This window comes from Sorex araneus, chromosome 1 (assembly GCF_027595985.1).
Source record: "Sorex araneus isolate mSorAra2 chromosome 1, mSorAra2.pri, whole genome shotgun sequence".
In the NCBI taxonomy this organism is placed as follows: domain Eukaryota; kingdom Metazoa; phylum Chordata; class Mammalia; order Eulipotyphla; family Soricidae; genus Sorex; species Sorex araneus.
Window position 1 is genome coordinate 125,906,706 of NC_073302.1, and position 13,798 is coordinate 125,920,503.

The following is a 13,798-nucleotide window of genomic DNA, read 5'->3' on the forward strand; positions in this document are numbered from 1 at the left end:
AAGCTCTGTTTCTTGATCTAGTTACCAATTTCAATAATGTATCAGTATCAATATAAGAAAATCTATGAAGCATCTGCATTCACTCCTCAAGGTATAATTCCATCAATAGTTAATAAATATTTTGTATATATATTAATACATATTACAGACTGCTTAATTCTTTCATAAAGTAAGAATCTGCTACTTCAACTTGACTTCCTCATTACAACTTCTATGTGAATTTTAGTGTGAATACAAAAATACAATAATCTGCAATAAAGTACAGTCACAATAGCTGCAATATAGATGTATGTATGAGAAGCAGAAAGAGCACACTGCTTTAAAATGTATATATACATGAAACCTTATCATTTACAGTACTGTAAACTGCACTGCCTGAAACTTTAAAACTTTAAAAATAAACAAAGGCAGGGCGTTTGCCTTGCACACAGCCGACCCGGGGTTTGATTCCTCTGTCCCTCTCGGAGAGCCCACAAGCTACCGGGAGTATCCTGCCCGCACCACGGCAGACCCTGGCAAGCTACCCGTGGCGTATTTGATATGCCAAAAAACAGTGGTGCCCGCTCCAGCAAATTGATGAACAAAGGGACGACAGTGCTACAGTGCTATCTATTTGTAAACAGCTCCCATAAAACCTAACCAAACCTTCTAGACTGCTCTGAAAAGAATTCTCACTAAGAACAAATCAATTTAAAGTGATTAACAATGTGACTTTTTTGATCCAACAGAAAACTGTCAAATATAAAAATTTAAATAAAATCTATGAATATGAAAAAAAATCAACAGAAATGTAAGTCTGCTTTCAGTCTTCAGAAAATCATCTCCTAAACCAAACCTTTTGCACCACCTTTACCCACCTGTACCCTGCCAAGCATTAATACACTCATGTGCATTATTGACATAAAAAACAAAAAACTAAGGACTTATCCTTTTCAAGTCTTCTAATTCTATATTTTTACATTGTAAGTAGTCTTTAAATTTATTATGAAGATTTTTGTGGTGAAGATGGCTGAGGTTTAAGGTAGTAGAAATAGGTAAGAACTATTAATTAGAAAAAAGGGTTATCAAGTGCTTTTTTACAATTCATCTTTCCCTTTTAAAGAGTAAAGTTAGAAATCAGTGGAATGCTTGGGTTAATCCTTTTCATGTGATAATCTGTGAGACAATGGTAATAAACTTAAACCACTTTTACCTTGTAACTAAATACAAAGTATAACAAGTGCATATACACAAGAATACACACACACACACACGTATAGGCCATTCATGGGCTAAAAAGAATAGCGGTCAAAGAAATCTTTGGTGTGACACTTCTTAGAATATTTTATTTTTTTCTCCAGTCTGCAACTAGAACAGTTTCTAAAATAGTAAAAATAACTAAAAGCAATTACTAAAGATTATAATCACTGAATGTTCTGTTAAAATTTGACTTAATCTATTATATTTCACAAAATTATTTGTAAAATCACTAGGTTTCCACAGTCCCCTAATTAGAAATCTTCTATTATAAGGGAAAAATTGTTTGAAACAATTCACTATGCAAATGAACCCTAGAAAATAATAGAACAGCTGTTCCCAAAGGCTGAGACAGTTGTGATATATACTCAGTCTATTCAAATTACTCAGAAGCTAGTTGAAGATTTTTGCTTGTACAGCTATTTTTTTATTTCTTTTTTCTCTATGAAACATGACTGTAGGTCAGATCACCTGTTTGACAGATGACTTATATGAACGTAGATAAAGAACCGGTTCCCCTCAGGATCAAAGAACATATAGTTTTTCCATAGGACCGTCCATTTGAGTATAGGTTTAAAATCAAAAACATTTTTCTCATTGATTCTGGCCTCCTTTACTAGCTCTTTTACTTGTAGTAACAAGTACGTATGCTTCTACTTCTCAATTTTATACCATATCACAAAATCAATAGTCAGTCAAAAATGAAGTTTAAAACAGGTGTCCTTCAACTGCTCCCCATTTTTTAAGAGATACTACTTGTTTGGGGCTGGAGTGATAACACAGCAAGTAGGGCGTTTACCTTGTACGCAGTCGACCCGGGTTCGATTCCCAGCATCCCATATGGTCCCCTGAGCACTGTCAGGAGTAATTCCTGAGTGCATGAGCCAGGAGTAACTCCTGTGCATCGCCAGGTGTAACCCAAAAAGCAAAAAAACAAACAAAAAAATAGAAGAAGAAAGAGATACTACTTGTTTTACCAAATCTCTAAAATTTAAGGTAGCTTATTCTTACATCTTCCACTTCCTAAAACCCACCCATCAGATTTCAAAGGCACGAGAAATACCAAAGTTGCCATTTCTTTTTTCTTCTTCTCAGCTTTTCAAATTTAATGCTGATACCTATAGTACGGCAAGCTATCGAGAGTATCTCGCACGCACGGCCCAGCCTGGCAAACTACCCGTGGCATATTCAATATGCCAAAAATAGCAACAAGTTTCACAATGGAGATGTTACTAGTGCCTGCTCGAGCAAATCGATGAACAATGGGACAACAGTGCTACAGTGCTACCTATAGTACTGGACAGTGTTGACCAAATCCACTCTCTCATCCTTGATTTCTGCAATTAAACTGCCTTTGTCTTATTCCATGTGCTCAAACCTATTTCTCACCGTTCATTATGTGTAACCGGTAAAGTCTGTATTCCCTCCTCCAGTTTCTTAATCTTTAGTATTCCCTACAGTTCTATCCTTTGCTCGTAGGTGTCTCCATTCACTGTCTCAATAAACTCTAACAATGTATTACCGCAAAATTTCAATCCTATACTTAATCTTCTAATTAAAGCAACATATCTCAGTATATAAGTTGATTATCTACTTAAATTCAGTCTATCCTGCAACCACATCAATTCATCCTCCATCATCCTTCATCCTCTTCTTAAAAAGTTTCCAAAAAGTTCCTTCTTCAGGCAATAGTACTACTACCATGTGAACAAGGAAAAGCATATCCAGGTATTCAACAAATGCAATTTTTTTTTTCCTAGCAGTTCCTGGGAGCTAACCCAGGAACGAGGTGTAAGGCAAGTGCTCTTCTGCTGAGGTACAATTTAATAAATACAGGTATCTTAAGCATTTCTTATGCATAAACTCTTTTTATATACTAAATACTGAATCAGTACTTCAAAGATATTCCATATTTAGCAGTATTTTTCGTGGTTAAATATAATAACTTATATACAGTGTCACTGTCATCCCGTTGCTCATTGATTTGTTCGAGGGGGCACCAGTAACGTCTCTCATTGTGAGACTTACTTGTTACTGTTTTTGGCACGGGTAGCTTGCCAGGCTCTGCCGTGCGGGCTCGATACTCTCGGTAGCTTGCCGGGCTCTCCGAGAGGGGCGGAGGAATCGAACACGGGTCGGCCGCATAAAAGGCAAAAGCCCTACAGCTGTGCTATCACTCCAGCCCACGCATAATAACAAAAAGTACAATTCACCCAAATTGCCCATGATGAAAATGAAGGGGAACTATCACTTAAACATCTATGATTGCACTTTGGGGATCAAAGATATAGTACCGTAGACAAGCAGACGACCCAGGTTCAATCCCTGACACCTGGCAAGGTCACCGAATTCCGCCAATAGTGATCCCTGAGTACCGCCAGATGTGGACTAAAATCCAAAAGAAAGAAAAATTTAAAAAGTCCCCCAAAACTGTCCTTTGGTTTTTTACCTAAGCATTTGCCAAACATAGATGCATAGTATTATAGCCTTTCTACAAGAAAACTTAGACTGAGAAAATTTAAGTACAGTGCCATTTATTTATCTACAAATTATGCTGCAAGAATCTGAATCCAGATCTTCCCTATTACAAACTTAGTTTTCATTTCACAGCTATAATTAAGAATGTGTACTTTCAAAAAAGAAATATACTCATTTTCTAGAGCTACACAGCCTAAAATATTTGAAATGTTTACAATATTATGAAAATATTATGAAAAACCAGAGCTACTCAGGTGTGCAAAAATTATTAATGAGGGGCTGGAGAGATAGCACAGCAGGTAGGGCGTTTGCCTTGCATGCGGCCGACCCGGGTTCAAATCCCAGCATCCCATATGGTCCCCTGAGCATGGCCAGGGGTAATTCCTGAGTGCAGAGCCAGGAATAACCCCTGTGCATCGCCAGGTGTGACCCAAAAAAAAAAAAAATTATTAATGATACTTGAAACATTTTCTACATAACTTGTAAGTCGTATGTGTGTAAACACAAATATAAAGCCAAGAGGAAGACAGAGGTAAACAGCTTAATATTATTATTAAGTCTCCTCAAGGTACTGTAAGAGCAGACGTACTAAAAAAAAAAATAACACCACCACATTGTTATCTCCAAAGCAAAGGTAGAGAACCTTTCTTTTTGCCTTTTGGATATTTAACATCATTCATGGGCCATACAATACAGGCAGAATGCAAAGAGAAGTATGTGTCCAGTCATGTACTAGGACCAGACCACATGATTTTGCAGACCTAACATTCCAGACTCCTGGTCTAATTAAAGTTCCTGCAAACTCTAAAACCTAAGCACTTACTCAGTTTCAGCTTTAATGTTCTATAGCAGTAATCTTCAACCACACTATTTCATAAGACATAAGGAACTCTTTTAGTGTAAAGCTTGGTGAAAAGAATGCTAAGTTATCAAATAAATAACAGCATTAGTTAAAAATCACGTGCATACCACTTCAATAAAGACTTACACACCAGTGCTCACTTCAGCTAAAAAAAAAAAAAAAAATTGGAATAAAATAAAGATTAGTGTGGTCCCTGCATAAGGATGACACACAAACTTGTTAAGTATTCCATATTTTTTAATTAAAAAAAAACTTACACAACATCTAAGTGTTCAACTGAGTATGCAAATACTTTCATCTACCAATTAGTTTTTAAAGGCAGATCACTTGTGTAATTATTCATAATCTTTCTCTTATATTATGACCTCCTTTTTACTAACAGTGCAATACATCCTTCTATCAACAAGCCAAAATCCAAACATTATATAAATTGTTATGGCCAAAGAGGTTTCAATACCAGCAACCAACCCTAATGTCACCAGGAAAGCTGTATTGAGAATTATGAAACCTATGTTGCTCAGAGAAAAAGTGTCATGACTACAGAGTGCCTTCTTCCACGGCACACACACAACATCTGTGAACCCAACAGTTTTATTATAGTTTAGCAAAGACACAAACATGTTTATGCTATAATTTCTTTTAAAAAATATTCAGAACCCAGAACACAACTGGCACATAAAAATGGAACACAACTGGCACATAAAAATGAGTATTTATAAACATACTCACCTACAAAATTAAGAAGTTAATGAGTAGAGGGCAGAGAGAAAGAAAGGGGTTAAAAAAACATGCCTTACATGTGGTTGCCCCCTATTCGATTCTCAGCACCACATAGTGAATCCAAGTACCGCAGGAAGCAGGCCAGAGGCCCCATGTGGGGCCTTGGTAATCCCCAGCACTGTGGAGCCTGGCGGCACCAGCACCACATCCTTGGGCCCTCATCTTTAACAGCTAGTCCGGTTGGCCCAGAATGGCCATGAAGGACCCTGCCAGCCTCCTAAAGCCAGGAAGTACATATATTAGGTTAATAAAAAGGGGAGGAGGAATACTTAGCACCACTGGTGAGACCTGCAATATATGTAAAAATTTTGAAGGTTTAAAAAAACAGATTTTTAAAATATTCAAAGTGAACTTAGTCCTATACAAAGTTCCTCCCCACATGAAGAGTTCCTTTTCCTTTCTCTTCTAATTTCCAATAAACTTTCCTACTTTGCAATAAATAAAATAAAATAGTGTTAGAAGACTGTTCCCCAAAAAACAATCCTATAAATCAGTTGTTTTATTTTTCTTCAGTCATCCAATTGTTGATTAGAATCTTCAGGAAACATTTTTGAAACACTGAACAGAGTAAATATTTTTTCCAAAGTTTACTGAGACACCATAATTTACATATTGTTAATGATTTTTAGGCGTACAATGTTCCGGCACTACACCAATCACCAGAGTGTCAGCATCCCTTCACCTATTTTCCAAGTTTCTTCCCACCCACCTCTTTCAAGTAAACCAAGTTCTGTAGGTCAACTATTCTCAGGTTGTCGTCTTTTATTCCACATGAGAGAAACCATTCTGTACTAGCATCTCTCCGAACTAAATTCACTCAGCAGGATATCCTCTAGTTCTAGCTATGTAGCAGCAAGTTGCATGATTTCATCTTTTCTTGTAGCTGGGTAATATTCCATTGTGTATGTATTCCACCGTTTCTTCATCTACTCATATGTAATTGGGCACTTGGGTTGTTTCCAGATTTTAACTATTTCGAATTTGGGTAGATGCTAAGAAGTGAAAATCTCTGGGTCAGAAGAAAACTCAATTCTTAATCATTTTCCAAGAGGTTGAATCAGTCAACATTCCCACCAGCAGTGCATGAGGGTTCCTGAATAAAGACGGTATTAACTTTATTCTTCTCCCTATTTCTCCAGTTATATATTAAGTAAAACATACACCAGGGGAAAATGAACAGTTATTTTACAATGGTTAAAATTAGCAAAGCCCATCCTTGCCTTACTGACTCATTAATCAATGTTAACTATCCATTCAGCCTGTATTTTCTGAGTAACATACTAACCTTTAAGAACAAGGTATGATTAGTCTTGTAACTTCAACCCTGAAATTTGAGAGAAGTTAACTGAATACCATGCTATGAAAAACATCCAATAATACACTGAATAAGCGAACAAATACACCATTCCCACTCATAACTACTAGGAAATAAACTTAAACAAATAACAAAAATCATCTGACAACTCAAAATATTAAAACACTGAGATTAGCTTAATAACAGATTTGAGTTCACAAGGAAATGACTTAATTTTAACATCATCTACATTTCTACATTGGTTCTGTTGCTTTCTTCTCTTGAAAACACTATTTTAGTCTCATATAATTCAAACAAAGTATAAAGTGAAAGGATTAATTTAAACTAAATATAAAGTGCCGCAGGGCAGAGCCTGGCAAGCTACCCGTGGTGTATTCGATATGCCAAAAAAACAGTAACAACAAGTCTCACAATGGAGACGTTACTGCTGCCCGCTCGGGCAAACCAAGTGCTAGGACAGTGCTAAATATAAAGTGAAAGGATTAACTCATTCAATTAACACTGATTTAATGACTTGGGCCATATACAGAGCCTGCTCCAGCAGCTATAGTGCTTTCTCTGTAAGTAATCAGATGTCACTCTGTCTTAAATCTAATTCTCTTTGCAAAGGAAATAAGTTAACTTGCCAACCTCTCTAGTCTATATTCTCCACTGCCTCTCGTAATTGGATCATTAATATCTCTGGTCAAATGTATAAGATGTTCCTTTTACATTCCCCTTTTCATCTTCACACAGTACCTCATCAGTTCTGTATTAAACTATCACTGCCTCAAAGAAGCCTTCTCTGATAATGCCCCTAACCATCAGTCAACTTTTATATAACCAGCTTTTTATTATTCAAATCATTAAAATTAGAAAACAACAGTGCTACCTGAAATGATGGCTGCCATTCTGTTGCCGGGTATTGAAGAATAAACACAGACTTAACAAAATTCATAATGAAGATGGCCATTACCTCTCTACAATAGATAGGGGAGTGGAGGAGGACACACCTGGCACTGCTTACTCTTAGCTTTGTGATCAGGATTTACCCCCGACAGTGCTTATGGAGCAAAGTAATGTGAGGTACTGGGGATAAAACCCAGGTTAGCTACAGGAAAGGCAAGCGCCTTACCTGCTGTATTCTCTAAGCCCACTGTGACAGAAACTTGTCTCATGCAAGTTAAAAGAATCATTTTCTATATATTTTCTATATATAAACAAATTGCCAAAAATAATGTTAGAATATGTGTGAAGAGTCCCCACAAAATTCTGAATAAAGTAACCCTATTAGAGTAGTGTTTAAAAATAATTACTGTCTACACTTTAAAATAAAAGGAAAAATAATTACTGCATTGATCCCTAGGTCCCATATCTTTTTGAGTCAATTGTTTATACTAGGCTATTTCATATGCCTTTGGATACAAATTTATAAATAGTGTCAATTTTTATTCCACCTCAGTGTCCTTTTTTCTTTAATTCATCGAGTACCGTTTTTATAATACTAGCTGAGTTTTTAACAGTTGCTTTTATTAGACTGAAGATTATTAGTTCTTCCTAAATTGCTGTTGTGTCCTCTGTGGATATTAATTTTGTTGAAGGCTCTTTGTTTCTGCTATAATCAAGAGAATGACAAATTGTTCCATCATTGATGATTTATGTGAAAAAATACTTTATATTGCTTTGTTATACTTCATCTTTAGAGATGATTTGGCGTGTAAGTTTAAAAGCAACAGAATATAATTCTCTTTCCTAGTATTATTTTTGTGACTCTAACTTAATTCTTTATTTTGATATTGGTATCCAAAATGATTAGTCAGGGCTGGAGCAATAGTACAGAGGGTAGGGCATTTGCCTTGCACGCGGCCAACCCGGGTTCGATTCCCGCCATCCCATATGGTCCCCCAAGCACCACCAGGAGTAATTCCTGAGTGCAAAGCCAGGAGTAACACTGTGCATCGCCAGGTGTGACCTGAAGAGGGGGGAAAAAAAAATTGTCACAAAAGTTTTTTGAAAGTAAAAAAAAAAAAGGACTATATTCTAGGCTTCAGCTATCTGCAGTCTTTTTTAAATGTTTGGACAGTGATGTTAACAGTGATGTTGGTAGAGAGTCTTGCTCATGTTGGCGGTACTGAGGGGTGATAAATATACATTAAGATCATAAAAGAACTACTGTAAATACGTCAAACTATAATGATGAAATATTTCTTAAAATAGACCAGTAGGAGCCGGAGCTACAATATAGTGGGGAAGGTTTTTGTCTTGCACATGCCCGACCTAGGTTCAATCCCTGGCATCCCATACGGTCCCCCAAGCACCACAAGGAGTAATTCCTGAGTGCTGAGCCAGGAGCAAACCCTGAGCACTGCCAAAGGTGGCCCCAAAAGAAAACAAACAACCCTCACTAAAACAGAACAGTACTTCGAAGTATACAGTTTTTAGGGCTAAGGAGATGGCTCAGAGTTAAAGTGCATACTCTATAAGTGGGGAGCCTGGAGTTCAATCCGCATGTTTCCACAGGCACTGCAGGGAGTGGAACTCCAAAAAGCACTAAGTTGAAAATACTCCCCCAAAATACCAGGAAAGCTCCCCACCCCAGATCATATACACACATACGTATAAACATAGTTTCTAGACTACTCGCTAAACCAACATATTCTTTGATAAACTATTTACGTTTTATCATTTTCAAATAAACACACTGAAACCAAATTCTGATTATGGGTGATTCTGACCATTCTTGGGTACATAAAAAAGTATCTTTTAAAACAGCTGAAAAAGATAAAAAAAAAAAAAGTTCAGTATACACAAGAACAACAATGGTAACCCTGGAAAATATTGTCATAATTGTCATTCCTAACAGAATCAAACAAGCAATCACTAAAAATCCACCACTGAAAACAAGTATTCTTGAACTAGAGAGAGCTCAGAGGAGAGCGCAGGCCCAGGTTCTGTCCCCAGTACCACATGGTCCCCCTAGGCATTGCTTCAAGTGACCCGTGAGCACCTTCATGTGTGGTTTAAGTCCCTCGCCCAGAAAATGGTATGTATTCTCTTGGTGACTTGTAATTCATACATCATTTAAGTATACAAAGTGAATTAAGTAGTCTAGACTCAAAACCAGCAAGAATCTTCTGAGGTAAATCATTTTACCTTCAAGGAATTCCATACTCACTACTCTCTATATTTCAATATTTGAAGGTGTAAAAAAAAATCTAGGCTCTAACATCTCCACAGTTTTTAATAACTTATCTATATCTTACAAATCCAACACAAATACTAAAATTTTACATTTAAAATTTTATATATATATTTATATAAGAGCCTGGCAAGCTCCCCGTGGCATATTCAATATGCTAAAAACAGTAACAATAACAGGGCTTATTGCCCTGACCCTGAAAGAGCCTTCAATTGTTGGTAAAGATGAGTAAGGAGAGGCTGCTAAAATCTCAGGGCTGGGACGAATGGAGACGTTACTGGTGCCTGCTCGAGCAAATCGATGAACGGGATGACAGTGATAGTTTTATATATGTATATATATATGTACATATATATGTGTGTGTGCATGTGTGTGCATATGTGTGTGTGTATATATATATTCTTAGTGATCATCAGTGAAACGGTTCTATTATTTATTCATGGTCAATCATTCTTAAGCTAACCACATCCTACTCACCAAAGTTGAAACAATGCCCTACATTGTTTCATTTTTTTCCAGCTCACATTTCTCATTCCCTTCTCTCATCTTAAGCTTGAATTAACCACATAAAATACACTCTATGTGTCAAAAAAAGAAAAGATAATAAATGACAAACATTTCATTCATCCCTCAAACGCCATCACCAAACAGATGAGAAAATATATCCCAAAAAGGCTAAGCAACAAACCCACATTCAAATCCAGGTATTTATAGCTAGCTCTAAAACCTAGGAATTTCACTACAGAGTGAAATCATTTATTATACAATTAGCACATCATCAAACATTATTTTATTCATGTTCATATCATATGTAGATTATCTAATTTATATGAAACTAATATGCACATTGTATATATATAAATACCGATTCTATTGGTAGAGTATTAACTCACTTAAATCTATCTGGAAAATAACCAAAATCCAATAGCAAGCACTCAAAACAACAGCAACAGAAATCCAAAGTTGATTCATTATATGTTACTTGGGTACACAGAAAGTAAATTATTGATATTAAGGTCCTTTAATTCCTCACAATCAAAGTCTCTTTTTCTTGTTCTACTGTGTAACATGTTAGTTAAATAATTTTCATTTTACACCACAGTAAAAGTAAAAAATAAGAAATACAGAAAGAATTGCAACATAAAGTGATAGCTGGGAGCAATGAAACTATACATTAGACTTAATAAAGCTATTCAACATTACTGCACATAGTAGTATATTGTCTCCCCACCCCAAAAAAATCATCAATTTTCATAATGATGGGCTTAGCCAAGAAAAAATGTTTAAGGTGATGTGTAAAATTTAAAAACTTTTTATGTTGATGTAAAAATTAAAGCTTTTTAATAAAAGCAGAGAAATAATTATTCTATAAATAATCTGAGGAGGGGGGTTGTTGTGCCACGCCCACCTGTTCTCAGGAATAACTAGGTGCTGCTCAGGGGACCATATTGAGGTCAGAGCTTGAACCAGGGTAAGCCACATGCAAGGGAAGCACCTTAACCCCTGTACTATGTGAAGCATATTCTAACTTGCTTCCTAAAGATTCCAAATCTACCCTATGGTTTTTATAAAAGTACAGTAACATATAAAATGACTCACATAAATTATTTGAGCAATATAATTTATCTTCCATTCTACTCATGTTAGGAAGATTGTAAAGGACTCGATGCTTGGGTTTTAGAATCTCAGTGATTACTAGTCATTAAATAAACTAGGTATGAAATATAAAGTATCTAGATAATTAAAATATAGATAAAACTCTAGATCTTTTCTGTACATGGGAGTATACAGGAGTATTTAGGTAAATGTCACAGGTAGGAAAACTATGTTTTCTGGGGTTTTTTTTGTTGGTTTTTTTTTTTTTTTTTTTGCTTTTTGGGTCACACCCGGCGATGCACAGGGGTTACTCCTGGCTCTGCACTCAGGAGTCACTCCTAGTGGTGCTCAGGAGACCATATGGGATTGCTGGGAATCGAATCTGGGTCTGCCATATGCAAGGCAAATGTCTTACCCACTGTGCTATTGCATTGGCATACAGAATACATCATGAGTAGCTTGCCAGGCTCTGCTGTGCAAGTGAGATACTCTCGGTAGCTTGGCAGGCTCTCCAAGAGGGGTGGAAGAATGGCGTACTGGGTATAATAATTAATACCTTTAGGGTCAAGGCCATACCTTGAGATGCTTGGGGAGCCATATGCATCTTTGGGGATCAAACTGGGATCAGCTGCATGCAAAGCAAGCCGTATATCATCTCTCTGGCTCCATAAATCATATTCAAAGACTAGATAGGCTATTGATTCACATACCGAAAGGTAATTTACGGGTCTATCTTTTTAGTCTAGTTATGTTTCTCCAGTCTCCTTAGACTAAATCTGTGACTCAGGTAACTTTCCTTCAATCATTCTCAACGTACTAACTATAAATTGGCAGAGGAAGCAGGTAACTTGCCTAATGAATTTCACTTTGTACTTATTTTTCAGTGAACTCTGTGTTCAGGGTTGCTATACTCCTGATAAGAACCTGACTCAACCTTTTTTTTTTTTTTACAGCCTATGGTAGTAAAATAAATCCAAAGCCACTATAAGGTAGAAAAGAAATGCTTATATTCAAATATCTCATTATCATTGACTCATACTAATATGATGGGGTAGATATGACTGACTTATCTACAACATATGCTAAATAAAACATTCTACTTGCAACCTGATCATACACATGAACTGCAAGAGAACTAAATTCAGAGTTCGTAACTCACCTACCTCCAACCATTGGAGTCTTCTCTTTCTGCAACTTTATCCCCCTACTTTCTCTTTTTCTCTTGGGAAAGGGGGCTATTAGTAATGGTAAGGTAGTTAAAAGTTATGGAATGCACTACACAAGATTATGAGGGGTGGGGGGTAAGGAGACAGCAATGAAATTTTAAAATATGAAATAACACTTAACACCGACATAACTAGTGATACTGTTTTAACCTGTGATTTAGTAAAATATAACTGAAAAAGTATGTGTACACATCAAAAAGTAACTACACACTTTATGTGGGAAACTGTTCCTTCTTAGTGATTAACGTACATGGCAATCTTCCTTATTTAGAGTTTGTTTCTTCACTCTTAAACACAAAAAATGACACTGGATTCTCAACAAGATTACTAAATTCTCTGCAAGGAGCAATTCAAGTATCATTCTGCTGGTTTATTAGAGTAATAATTTTCCCAAATATTGTTTAACACTTACCCAAACATTAGATGGCTGGGCAGAACGTACGGATTTGAAAATGTTTCAGGTTTTTAGGATTATCTTGATTTCAAATATTCTTACTCACTATAGGATCATATGTACTCAAATTCTGAGATGAAAAAATAGGGCCACTCACTTCAGTACAAAAATAACAAGAGCACTACCAATCCCAATTACAGACTCTTTCCAAATTGAACACATCTAGAAGAATGCTTGTTAACGAATAACAAAGTCTCTGAACATGCAATATTAATGAGAGAAAAGACACAAATGAAACATGACAGGAAAAATATTATTTATGCGTAGGTTTAAAATGACACCAAGCATTTATATACCCTTAATTACATGAACAGCACACAGTAACTTCCTAATATGCCTGAAACTTCAAATTCAGCATGATTTTTAAAAGGCATAAAGCCCTAGCTTAAAATGTAATCCATTTTCAATAGTAAAAGGACTCACACATACAATTCATCAACTTTATCTCAACTCTAACTTCAAATATTGAGTAATATTCCATGGAAAATGACAGCTCACAAAAAGCAATGATCCACAGTTCTATTCAAATGTTATCTCTTTACACAGATGTCTTACAGGTGCCAACATTTCTATGAGATCTTTGTATCATTTCATACTTATCTCCCTTTTAAAAGTTTTTGTTTCCTTTAATTTGATTTATAAAGGTAAGGAACAGTTAGTTCAAATACTATTA

At 36.1% G+C, this 13,798-nt stretch overlaps 1 protein-coding gene and 1 pseudogene across 2 annotated transcripts in view; one reads left to right on the forward strand and one right to left on the reverse strand.

Annotated features, from left to right (window-relative positions):
• The window catches only part of RICTOR (RPTOR independent companion of MTOR complex 2), a 127,534-nt gene that overhangs the window by 102,471 nt on the left and 11,265 nt on the right, over positions 1 to 13,798 (reverse strand). The gene's annotated exons all lie outside the window — the stretch shown is intronic.
• On the forward strand, positions 4,714 to 4,814 carry LOC129401451 (U6 spliceosomal RNA; annotated as a pseudogene).